This window comes from Cervus canadensis, chromosome 25 (genome assembly GCF_019320065.1).
Source record: "Cervus canadensis isolate Bull #8, Minnesota chromosome 25, ASM1932006v1, whole genome shotgun sequence".
In the NCBI taxonomy this organism is placed as follows: domain Eukaryota; kingdom Metazoa; phylum Chordata; class Mammalia; order Artiodactyla; family Cervidae; genus Cervus; species Cervus canadensis.
The window spans coordinates 15,527,256-15,539,390 of NC_057410.1; the positions used below are offsets into that span (position 1 = coordinate 15,527,256).

At 39.0% G+C, this 12,135-nt stretch overlaps 1 protein-coding gene across 2 annotated transcripts in view; it reads right to left on the reverse strand.

The window, feature by feature from the left end:
- The window catches only part of SLC2A13 (solute carrier family 2 member 13), a 482,259-nt gene that overhangs the window by 163,461 nt on the left and 306,663 nt on the right, over positions 1-12,135 (reverse strand). The window lies entirely within an intron of this gene.

A 12,135-nucleotide genomic window follows, 5' to 3' on the forward strand; every position in this document is an offset into this window, starting at 1 on the left:
GATGCTCTTTGGTAAGTCTCTAGCACAATCTGCATGATTAGGTCCTATAGACTCATTTTGTTCTAAATGAATAAACTGGAGAAAGGGAAAGAAAGTGAACTTACTCAGTGGTGTCTGACTCTTTGCAACCCCATGGACTGTAGCTTACCAGGCTGCTCCATCCATGGAATTTTCCAGGCAAGAGGACTGGAGTGGGTTGCCATCTCCTTCTCCAGGGGATCTCCACGACCCAGGGATCAAACCCGGGTCTCCTGCATTGCAGGCAGACATTTTACCATGTGAGCCACCAAGGAAGCCCATACACTGGAGATTGGCTCTAAAAATCATAATGCCAACTTGTTGATGCACAATGGGAGATACATCTGGTATATTTAAGATGATAGGTTTCTCACAGGACATTTCTTTTTTGGGGAAAATATCAGTAGCTATACTAGATTACTTTGAATTGGCCCTTAAAACAAAAGAAGCAAAAATATTCCTGGCAAATAATCTATGAAATGTGACAGAATTTAAATTCTGAAGATACATTCTGAAACACACCTTTTACTGGCTTTCAAGCCATTCCAAAACAAGTTAGCTTTACCTAAATCCAAAAGTGGGCATCTAAGCAATGTATTCAATAAACCAAAATATTTCCATAGTTACAGTCTAAAGTTTCTGGATGGTAGTCAATGTTTTCATGTGCTGTGCTGTGCTTAGTCACTCAGTTGTGTCTGACTCTGCAACGCTATGGACTGTAGGCTGGATGAATCACAAGCTGGAATCAAGATAGCTGGGGGAAATAGCAACAACCTGAGACATGCACATGATATCACTCTAACGACAGAAAGTGAAGAGGGACTAAAGAGCCTCTTGATGAAAGTGAAAGAGGTGAGTCAAAAAGCTAGTTTGAAAGTCAACACTCAAAAAATGAAGACTATGGCATCTGGTCCCTAAATAGAAGAGAAAAATTGGAAGCACTGACAAGACTTTCTTTTCCTGGGCTCCAAAGATCACTATAGATGGTGAATGAACCAAGAAATCAAAAGACACTTTGCTCCTTGGAAGGAAAGCTATGACAAACCCAGACAGAGTATTAAAAAGCAGACATCACTTTACCAACAAAGGTCCATATAGTCAAAGGTATGGTTTTTCCAGTAGTCATGTATGGATGTGAGAGTTAGACTACAAAGAAGGTGGAGCACTGAAGAACTGATGCTTTCAAATAGTGGTGATACTGAAGACTCTCGAGAGTCCTGTGGACTGCAAGGAGATCAAATCAATCAATCCTAAATATTCATTGGAAGGACTGTTGCTAAAGCTGAAGCTCCAATCCTTTGGTCACCTGATGTGAAGAGCTGACTCTTGGAAAAGATCCTGATGCTAGGAATGATTGAAGGCTAAAAGGAGAAGCAGGTGGCAGAGGATGAGATGGTTAGACAGTATCATCAACTGAATGGACATGGATTTGAGCAAACTCTGGGAGACAGTGGGGGACAGGGGAGCCTGGCAAGCTGCAGTCCATGGGATCACCAAGAGTGGGACATGGCTTAATGACTGAACATCAAGAAGAAACAACATATTTACAATTGTTATATTGTACATATATATGGATGGATGGATCTTTTTGGATCCATCCTTTGGTCATTATGTAGTATCCTTTCTTATCTCTCAGAATAGTCTGTATTTTAAAGCCTATTTTGTCTGACATGAGTAGTACCATTCCAGCTTTCTTTTGGCTTCCATTTGCATGGAATACTTTTTTGCCCTCCCCTAACTTTCAGTCTTTATGTGTCCCTTGATCTGAAGTGGTTCTCTTATAGACAGTACATACATGGGTCTTGATTTTGTATTCATTCAGCCAATCTATGTCTTTGGTGCATTTAATCCACGTATATTTAAGATAATTATTGATATGTATGTTCATGGGACGTGAGGGACATGAAGATCCGCTGATTTGAGTATCTGTGGGGGTCCTTGAATCTCCTATGGATAACTGAGGGAGGGACAACTGTATCTCACTGTTTTCACTTTTGACACAATAAAATCATGAAATTGCATGTGTTAAATTAATGGCTACAAATAGTAGTATCAAACAAAGTAAGTTAGTGAGTATCAGAATTTTATTTAAAATGCAAAATGTGTCCTAGGTGTGTAAAATAATTTTTTATGTTACTTAAATTTATAGAGGCAGAATATAAGTAAAACCTGGCCTGGGAATCAGAAACCATCATTTTGAAAGATATGGCTGATTCATGTTGATTGTTGGTGGAAACCAACACAATACTGTAAAGCAATTATCCTTCAAATAAAAATAAACACATTAAAAAAAAAAAGACATCTCTGTAGTGTGCTGGCCAGATCAGATAACACACTGTTCAGTTAGTATTTACGTATTGAGGACATACTATTAATATATGTGAGTTACTGAATTCCCACAGATGTATTATTAGATCCAGTTTCTGCCCTAAAGAAGCTCCCATAAAAGAATGACATGGCAAGAAATAATTTTGATATTGCAAGGTATATAAATCACAATGTAGCATTAAAGGACAGACCAAATTATTTCTCTTTATAAAGTTCCTTGATTTTCCAGAAAATTTAATGTTTGAGTTAAGGTTTGAAGAATTCCCAGGGGTTTGCCAGCACATGCAATGATCTAGAAGGACATTGGTGGTAAAGGAAATGACATGTAGGAAGGGAAAATGTACAAAGTAACATGCTGGATTCATACATGAAAAGTATGTTACCGTGGCTGAACATAAGAAGGTTCAAAGGAAAGAGAAGTATGACAGAAGGCTTCAGTAGAACCTTTTGTTATAGAGGGGCCTTGAGAACCATGCTACATGTTTGGATTTTATTCTGCAGGGAATGGAGAACCATGACATGGACTGTGAAGAGAAACAACAAACAATTAAGCTTGTTTTGTGAAAAGATCACTCTAACTACAGTAAAGTGTACAGGCTAGCTGCAGAACTAAACAAGGGTAAATTGTTTGAAATATTTTTCAGGTCACTACATTAGACAGAGTACCCTGTAGATTTTCCATATTAATGTGAAACCCTGAGAGTAAAGGCTGAAATTCAGTGACGGTCTTTTATCTTCCTGTCATCAAGCCTTGCAACTTTAACCCACACTAAATCTTTCTTTGGATGGACTGTCTTGAGTTTTCATCCTCTGTTTTCTTTCTCAAACCCTGGTAGATGTATTAGATTTTATTGCTGCCATAACAAATTACTACAATCACACTGGCTTAAATCAACATAAATTTATTGCCTAACAGGCTTATAGGTCAGAAATCTGACACAGATTTTATTGGGTGTCAAGAATCAAAGGTGTCAGCTGGGTATTCCTTTCTAGAATCTCCAGGGGAAATAGATTTCTTTGCTGTTTTTTTGCTTTCAACATCTTCCACATGCTGTGGCTTGAGGACCCCATTTCCTCAAGATTCAAAGCCCACAAAGGTGGGTCCATGCAGTGCCTTCCAGGCCCCTTCACTCTGAGACTCCTTTCTCCTTCCCCTGCATATAAAGACCTCTGTGATTATACTAGGTCAATCCAGATAAATAGGGTAATCTCCTTACCCTAAGAGAAACTGATTAGCAGATTTAATTTGATCTACTACCTTAATTTCCCTTTGCTGATTAATGAGAAATATTCACAGGTTGTTTATGACATGTGCATGTTTGGAGGGGATTACTCTATTACTCTATTACATAAAGGAGCTAATGAACAGTAAAATAAGAAAAAGGGCAACAGTTAGAAGGAGAAGGTGAGGAATAAAGGTAAGAATATTTACTTAAAGGATAATCAGTTCCAGAAGAATTGATACAATAGCAATATTTCTTTTCACAGGACTCTTTCAAGGGCAGGGGATGACATACCTAGGTCAGAATAATTTACAAACCTAGTTTTCAAAAGTCAGATCATGTATTGATGAAATGACACATTTAATTTACATTTTAAAATGTGTGAACTCCAGTGTTTTTATAAATGATGCTATCAGTCAACCATTTATGTAATAGGCTACCACTATACTCAGTATGTATGTGAGAATTGGACTATAAAGAAAGCTGAGTGCTAAAGAATTGATGTCTTTGAACTGTGGTATTGGAGAAGACTCTTGAGAGTCCCTTGGACTGACTGCAAGGATACCCAACCTGTCCATCCTAAAGGAAATCAGTCCTGAATATTCATTGAAAGGGACTGATGCTGAAGCTGAAACAATACCTTGGCCACCTGATGCAAAGAAGCAACTCACTGGAAAAGACCCTGATGCTGGGAAAGACTGAAGGCAGGAGGAGAAGGGGACAACAGAGGATGAGATGGTTGGATGGCACCACTGATGTGATGGATATGAGTTTGAGTAGGCTCCAGGAGTTGTTGATGGACAGGGAAGCCTGGCACAGTGCAGTCCATGGGGTCACAAAGAGTCAGACACGACTGAGCAACTGAAATGAACTGATACTTAGTCTGAGCCTTTATGTAGTAGTTTAAATTTTCACAAAGCATAACAGTTTTCTTTATAAGAGAATATGAGCTAAAAAAGGCTTTCTTTCCTTTTTAGATTCAAAGAAGGGATGCCTTCTCTTTTCAAAATCACTTTATAATATCTCCCTGACAAATTAGCATCTTCTTCAAAGATTTCCTGGTCAACCTTTGGTTTTCACACACACACCATCTCTTCCCCAGAGTGAAAATGAAAGGACTGAAAGCAGTGTATTCTCACAGACCAGTTTCACAAATCTCTTAGATGTTAAAGAACAGTAACAGCCAGATTATATCTATATCATTATCTTAGAGATTATGTGAGAGGTCGCTTTCAGTGTTGAATTTTAAATTGAAAAAACAAAATAGCTCTAGAAAACATGTAGGCTTTGGTAATGGCAATCCAGCCTAATAATGACTTTTAACTAGCAATAAACGCACAAACATGAGCACCTCATATGCTGAAAAAAACATGCATATTATGATTTTATTGAACAAAGCATTTCTTAGGAATTTCTGAAAAAGTTATTTTTTTCCAGCTTCTAAAAGCCATAACCTGTCACTTTCACTACTGCTAGTATAGTTAATTTAAAAGCAACAAGTAGGTTCTCAATTTGCCAGATTAGCCTATTAATTCTCTCTACAAAATATATGCCCACAGGAGACTGAACATTCAGGACTTCATGCAGGCTCATATTTCCCATTTGTTGAATTGTAAGCAAGTGTTAGTTGCTCAGTCGTGTCCGACTCTAGATGACCCCATGGTCTGTTCATGGGATTCTGCAGGAAAGAATACTGGAGGGGGTTGCCATTTTCTTCTCCAGGGGATCTTCCGACCCAGGGATCAAGCCTGGGTCTCCTGCATTGCAGGTGGATTCTTTACCATCTGAGCTACCAGGGAAGCCCATACAATTCAACTGTTGAATTAAATCTGATGTGTTTGTTCCAACCTGTTTATGCCTATCATTTTACTTATATAATTTAATTAAATAATACCTAAATCAATAAAATAGAAGATGCATTATATTAAAATTTATAATTTTAAAAAGTCAATAAAGGCAAAGTACTTTAAAAAAAATGTGGGCAACACAACCATAAAAAAAAATGGGGGATACAATGTAAAATTCTAAAAAGATTCTGCCCTTAGGACTCTTCTCAAGTGTCTTTCAGTTCTTGTTCTATTTGAGAAATTAAGTCTGGAATTCATAGATGACAATATTGAGTGGTTTATGCAAAAAAAGCAATGTGGAAGTACAAGCAGTAGATGTGATGAATTAATGTACAACTAAAAAATGTTGAAGATATGTATGCATTATTTCCTCATAACTGTCTCTTTCAGTTAACTAAGCAAGAGCCAATCTTCATCATGTCAGTTAAGAGGGCTTCCACCTTTCTTCACCATATCTCACAACCTTATTTCGTGACAAGCAGGAATCCAAGACTTCTAGGTCACCTATATACTTGCTCATTTACTTTCATGTTAAACTGTAGATTAATAATTTGCCTCAATCTTCCTGTCAGCCCAGCCCTCTCACACTCTTTCCCTGTGCCTTGTTAACTAATCTAGTCACAAGAGTACCGCCTTCTAAGACCTTGGATCTAGAGTCCAGGCTGTTTTTTCCTCAGACCTGAGGATGGGCAGAGGATGGTGAGGGAAGTAAATGAACTAAACCATCCTTAACTCTCCTTTTTAAATTTAATAAATTAAAGTCTTTAATTCTCCTTTTAAATTCTTTAAATTCAGTCTACTTTCTGCTCACTTCTCATTCAATGGCAGTTTCAGTGATTTCCTAACGATTTCTTCTCAACTCTTACATCTGTGTCACAATTCTTGGTAAGAGTAGGGTAAACATGTTGTCCTTTGGTCACTAAGTCGTGTCCAGCTCTAGTGACCCCAAGACTGCAGCACACCCGGCTTCTCTGTCCTTAATTACCTCTCAGAGCTTGCTCAAATTCATCAAATTCATGTCCTTCCAGATGGTGATGCTATTCAACCATCTCATCCTCTGCTGCCCTCTTCTCTTTTCGCCTTCAATCATTCCCAGCATCAGGGTCTTTTCCAATGAGTTGGCTGTTCGCATCTCCTGGCCAAAGTATAGAAGCCTCAGCTTCAGTATCATACTTTCCAATGAATATTCAGGATTGATTTCTTTTAGGATTGACTGGTTTGATATCCTTGCTGTCCAAGGGACTGTCATGACTCTTCTCCAACACCACAATTTAAAAGCCTCAATTTCTTGGCACTTAGCCTGCTTTATGGTCCAGCTCTCACATATGACAAGACTACTGGAAAATAATAGCTTTGACTTCATGGACCATTGTCATAAAAGTGATGTCTTGGCTTTTTAATACACTGTCTAGGGTTTGTCATAGCTTTCCTTCCAAGGAGCAAGCGTCTTTTAATTTCATAGCTGCAGTCACTGTCGGCAGTGATTTTAGAGACCAAGAAAATGAAATCTGCCCTTGCTTCCAATTTTTCTCCTTCTATTTGCCATGAAGGGAAGGGGCCAATTGCCATGATCTTAGTTTTATGAAGGTTAAGTGAGGTTAAGCCAGCTTTTTCACTCTCCTCTTTCATCTTCATCAAGAGGCTCTTTAGTTCCTCTTCAGTTTCTCCCATTAAAGTGGTATAATCTGCATATCTGAGATTGTTGCTATTTCTCCCAACTATCTTGATTCCAGCTTGTGATTCATCCATCCTGGCATTTTGCATGATATACTCTGCACATAAGTTAAAAAACAGAGTGACAATATATACACTCGATGTACTCCTTTCCCAATTTTGAACCAGTCTGTCGTTTCATGTCTGTTGCTAACTGTTGCTTCTTGACCGACATACACCTTACCTCAGGAGACAGGTAAGGTGGTTTGGAATTCCCATCTCTTTTAAGAATTTTCCAGTGTTGTGATCTACACAGTCAAAGGCTTTCACATAGTCAATGAAGCAGGTGTTTTTCTGGAACCCCACTGCTTTCTCTATGATCCAATAAATGTAGCCAATTTGATCTCTAGTTCTCTGCCACTTTTAGATCCAGCCTGTATATCCAGAGTTCTCATACTGCTGAAGCCTAGCTTGAAGGATTTTGAGCATAATCTCACTAGCACGTGAAATGAGGGCAACTGTATGGCAGTCTGAACATTCTGTGGCACTGCCCTTCTTTGGGATTGGAGAGAAAACTGATTTCTTCCAGTCCTGTGGCCACTGCTGAGTTTTCCAAATTTGCTGACATATTGAGTGCAGCACTTTAACAGCATCACCTTGTATAATTTGAAATAGCTCAGCTGGAATTCCATCACCTGCAATAGGTTTGTTTGCAGTAATGCCTCCTAAGGCCCACTTGACTTCACACTCCAGGATGTCTGGCTCTAGGTGAGTGACCACACCGTTGTGGTTATCCTGGTCATTAAGACATTGTTTGTATAGTTCTTCTGTGTATTTTTGCCACCTCTTCTTCATTTCTTCTTCTGTTAGGTCCATACTGTTTCTGTCCTTTATTGTGCCCATCCTTGCATGAAATGTTCCTTTGATATTTTCAACTTTCTTGAAGAGATCTCTAGTCTTTCTCATTCTATTGTTTTCTTCTACTTGATTGCATTGTTCATTTAGGAAGGCCTTCTTTTCTCTCCTTGCCATTCTCTGACACTCTGCATTCAGTTTGTTATGGCTTTCCCTTTCAACCTTGCCTTTTGCTTCTCTTCTTTCCTCAGTTATCTGTAAAGCCTCCTCGGATAACCTGGAGAAGGAAATGGCAACCTACTACAGTGTTCTTGCCTGGGGAATCGGGCTGCCGTCTATGGGGTCACAGAGTCGGACACGACTGAAGCGACTTAGCAGCAGCAGCCTCAGATAACCACTTTGCATTCTTGCATTTCTTTTTCTTGGGGATGGTTTAGATCATGGCCTCCTGTACAATGTTACAACCCTCTGTCCCTAGTTCTTCAGGCACTCTGTCTACCAGATCTAATCCCTTGAATCTATTAGTCACCTCCACTGTATAATCATAAGGGATTTGATTTAGGTCTCACCTGAATGTCCTAGTGATTTTCCCTACTTTTTCAACTGAAACTTGAATTCTGCAATAAGGGGCTGATGATCTGAGCCACATTCAGCTCTGGGTCTTATTTTTGCTGACTGTATAGATCTTCTCCATCTTTGGCATCAACATGGTCCACCCATAAAATACCTAGTCTCTGCTGATTCACTTCTAAAATCCTTCAGTTATCCTAGTTGCTGACGTGCACCACCTGGTCACAACTCGCTTACTTGAATTCCTCCACTCACACAATCATTCACTCTTGTGGAGACTTTAAGTCATATACTTTATCTCTTTTCAGTTGTCCATCATCACCCATTTTTCCACCTTTCTTATAACTGTACTTACAGTCTTAAGTAATATAGATTTCCTAAATGATTAATTCTTATTTATTGGTGTACTGCAGAATGACCTGGACAACCCATTAAAACACAGATTGCTGGGCCCTACTCTGAATTTCTGATGCAGCAGGTCTAAGACTAAGAATTTGATTTTCTAAGAATTTTCCAGGTGATGCTGACACTGTTTTGAAAACTTACTCCCCAAACCATTATTATAATCATTTTTTTCTTTGTTGTTATTGTTCAGTTGCTAAGTCGTGTCCGACTCTGTACTACCCCATGGATTGCAGCACACCAGGCTTCCCTATCCTTTACCATCTCCCAGAGCTTGCTCAAACTCACTTCTATTGAGTCGGTGATGCCATCCAACCATCTCATCCTCTGTCCTCCCCTTCTCCTCCTGCTTTCAATCGTTCCCAGCATCAGGGTCTTTTCCAATGAGTGGGCCCTTCACATCAGGTGGCCAAAGTGTTGGAGCTTCAGCTTCAGTATCAGTCTTTTCAATGAATATTCAAGATTGATTTCCTTTAGGGGTGACTCGTTTGATCTTCTTGCAGTGCAAGGGGCCCTCAAGAGTCTTCTCCATCACCACAGTTCAAAAGTATTGATTTTCTGGTGCTCAGATTTTTTTATGGTCCAACTCTCACTTTCATACATGACTACTAGAAAAACCATAGCCTTGACTACACGGACCTTTGTGGGCAAAGTGATGTCTGCTTTTTAACATACTGTCTAGGTTGGTCATAGCTTTTCTTCCAAGGAGCAAGTGTCTTTTAATTTCATGGCTACAGTCACCATCTGCAGTGATTTGGAGTCCAGGAATATTCTTGGACTCCAAATCACTGCCAGGAAGTGATGGGACCAGATGCCATGACCTTTTTTGAATGTTGAGTTTTAAGCCAACTTTTTCACTCTCCTCTTTCACCTTCATCAAGAGGTTCTTTAGTTCCTCTTTGCTTTCTGCCATAAGGGTGGTATCATCTGAATATTTGAGGTTATTGATATTTCTCCTGGCAATCTTGATTCCAGTTTGTGCGTTATCCAGCTCAGCTTTTCGCATGATGTACTCTGCATATAAGCTAAATAAGGAGGGTGACAATATAGAGCCTTGACGTACTCCTTTCTCAACTTGGAACCAGTCCGTTTTCCATGTCCGGTTCTAACTGTTACTTCCTGAATGTATACAGATTTCTCAGGAGGCAGGTTAAGGTGGGCTGGGATTCTAATCTCTTAAAGAATTTTCTACAGTTTGTTGTGATCCACACAGTCAAAGGCTTTTTAGCACAGCCAATGAAGCATAAGTAGATGTATTTATGGAATTCTCTTACTTTTTCTATGATCCAATGGATATTGCCAATTTGATCTCTGGTTCCTCTGCCATTTCTAAATTCAGTGTGAACATCTGGAAGTTCTTGGTTCACAATGTTGAATCCTGACTTGGAGAATTTTCAGCACTGCTTTGCTAGTGTGTGAGATGAGTGCAATTGTGTGGTAGTTTGAACATTCTTTGGCATTGCCTTTCTTTGGGACTGGAATGAAAACTGACCTTTTGCAGTCCTGTGGCCATTGCTGAGTTTTCCAAAAGTGCTGGCATATTGAGTGCAGCACTTTCACAGCATCATCTCTGAGCATTTGAAATAGTTCAGCTGGACTTCTAGCACCTCCACTAGCTTTGTTCATGGTGATGCTTCCTAAGGCCCACTTGACTTTGCAGTCCAGGATGTCTGGCTGCTGGTAAGTGAACATACCATTGTGTTTACCTGGCTCATTAGATCTTTTCTGTATAGTTCTTCTGTGTATTCTTGTCACCTTTTCTTAATATCTTCTGCTTATATTAGGTCCATACTGTTTCTGTCCTTAATTGTGCTCATCTCTGCATGAAGGGTTCCCTTGATATCTCTAATTTTCTTGACAAATAGACTCAAGCAATTAGATATGATAGACAGAGTTCCTGAAGAACTATGGATGGAGTTTTGTAACACTGTACAGTAGGTGGTGATCAAAACCATCCCCAAGGAAAATGAATGCAAAAAGGCAAAACCGTTGTCTGAGCAAGCCTTACAAATAGCTGAGAAAAGAAGAGAAGTGAAAGACCAAGGAGAAAAGGAAACCCAACATTACTTTTAGTAAAACAAATGTATAATAATTGTGAGGAACTAATATATCTGCTTTTCTTCAGCTAAAGCCACTTACAACTTACTTTTTCTTTGCTAAATTTATTATTAGATGAGATGATACATTTTTTTTAGTTTCCAAAACACCACAAAATGTGATAAAATGGTAAGCTTTCTATTTAATTTAGCAAATCTTTACATGGTAATAGTAACAGATGTTTTAGTGAAAAATTATATAATGGTTGAATGTCTCAATTACATGAAATTAAAATATATTTATTCAAGACCTACTATGTGCTAGAGACAGTGGGAGATATAAAGACATGTAATATCTGGGATTGTTTGTGGAGGGCAGGGAAACTACCATACACATAAAAATTATATCCCAATGGGTCATGTTTTATGGGGACAGTATAATTACAGTGCTATTTGAACATAAGGGCAGTGATTAACTCTACCCAACAGTCCAAATTGTTCATTAGTGATTCTAATGACCACTTCTCATGGTCCAAGATTGAAAAAATACAAAAGGTCAAGGAATTTAGGATAATAGTTTCTGCAAGACTTAGTCTGTGAGAGCATTTGAAACTAGCTCAAGCAAGAGTCATGCACAGGTAGAACTAGAAAGGACTCAAGAGAATATAAATCATAATTATAATGACAAATACCTATTGGGTTCGCTGTCTAGAAAAACTGCAGTGGCATAGATGGATGTTAGAGCCATGAAGGAAATTCTTGATTTTGATATCACAGGAGATGGCAAGTATCCAAATGTGATCTACATTTAAGGGGTGCCTTTGATTCAGGGAATCCATGATAAATGAAGAAGGAGCTCCATCCACTGGTGCTCAAAGAGTTGAGCTGAGTGAGGGAGAGGCATATGGGAGTGAAAGGATGCTATAAAGGTCAACAGGATTGCTCAGTTCTCAAAAAGTAAGAATAACACACCAACTGGATGTACTTGAAATTCCCTAATGTGCTCACTCTTAAACTCTCCAAAATGCTGGGCTCATCTCCTAAGGAAGAGTGGGCTTGTAGAACAATCGCAGGCAGGGGAAGCAGAATGCAATTCTGTGAACTAGGTGCCAGAGAATTCCGTCATTTAACATATAAAAAGTGTAGAGATAATTATCTTTATTCCCTAGTTCCTGCTATACTATGGATGAAGGAATTGCATAG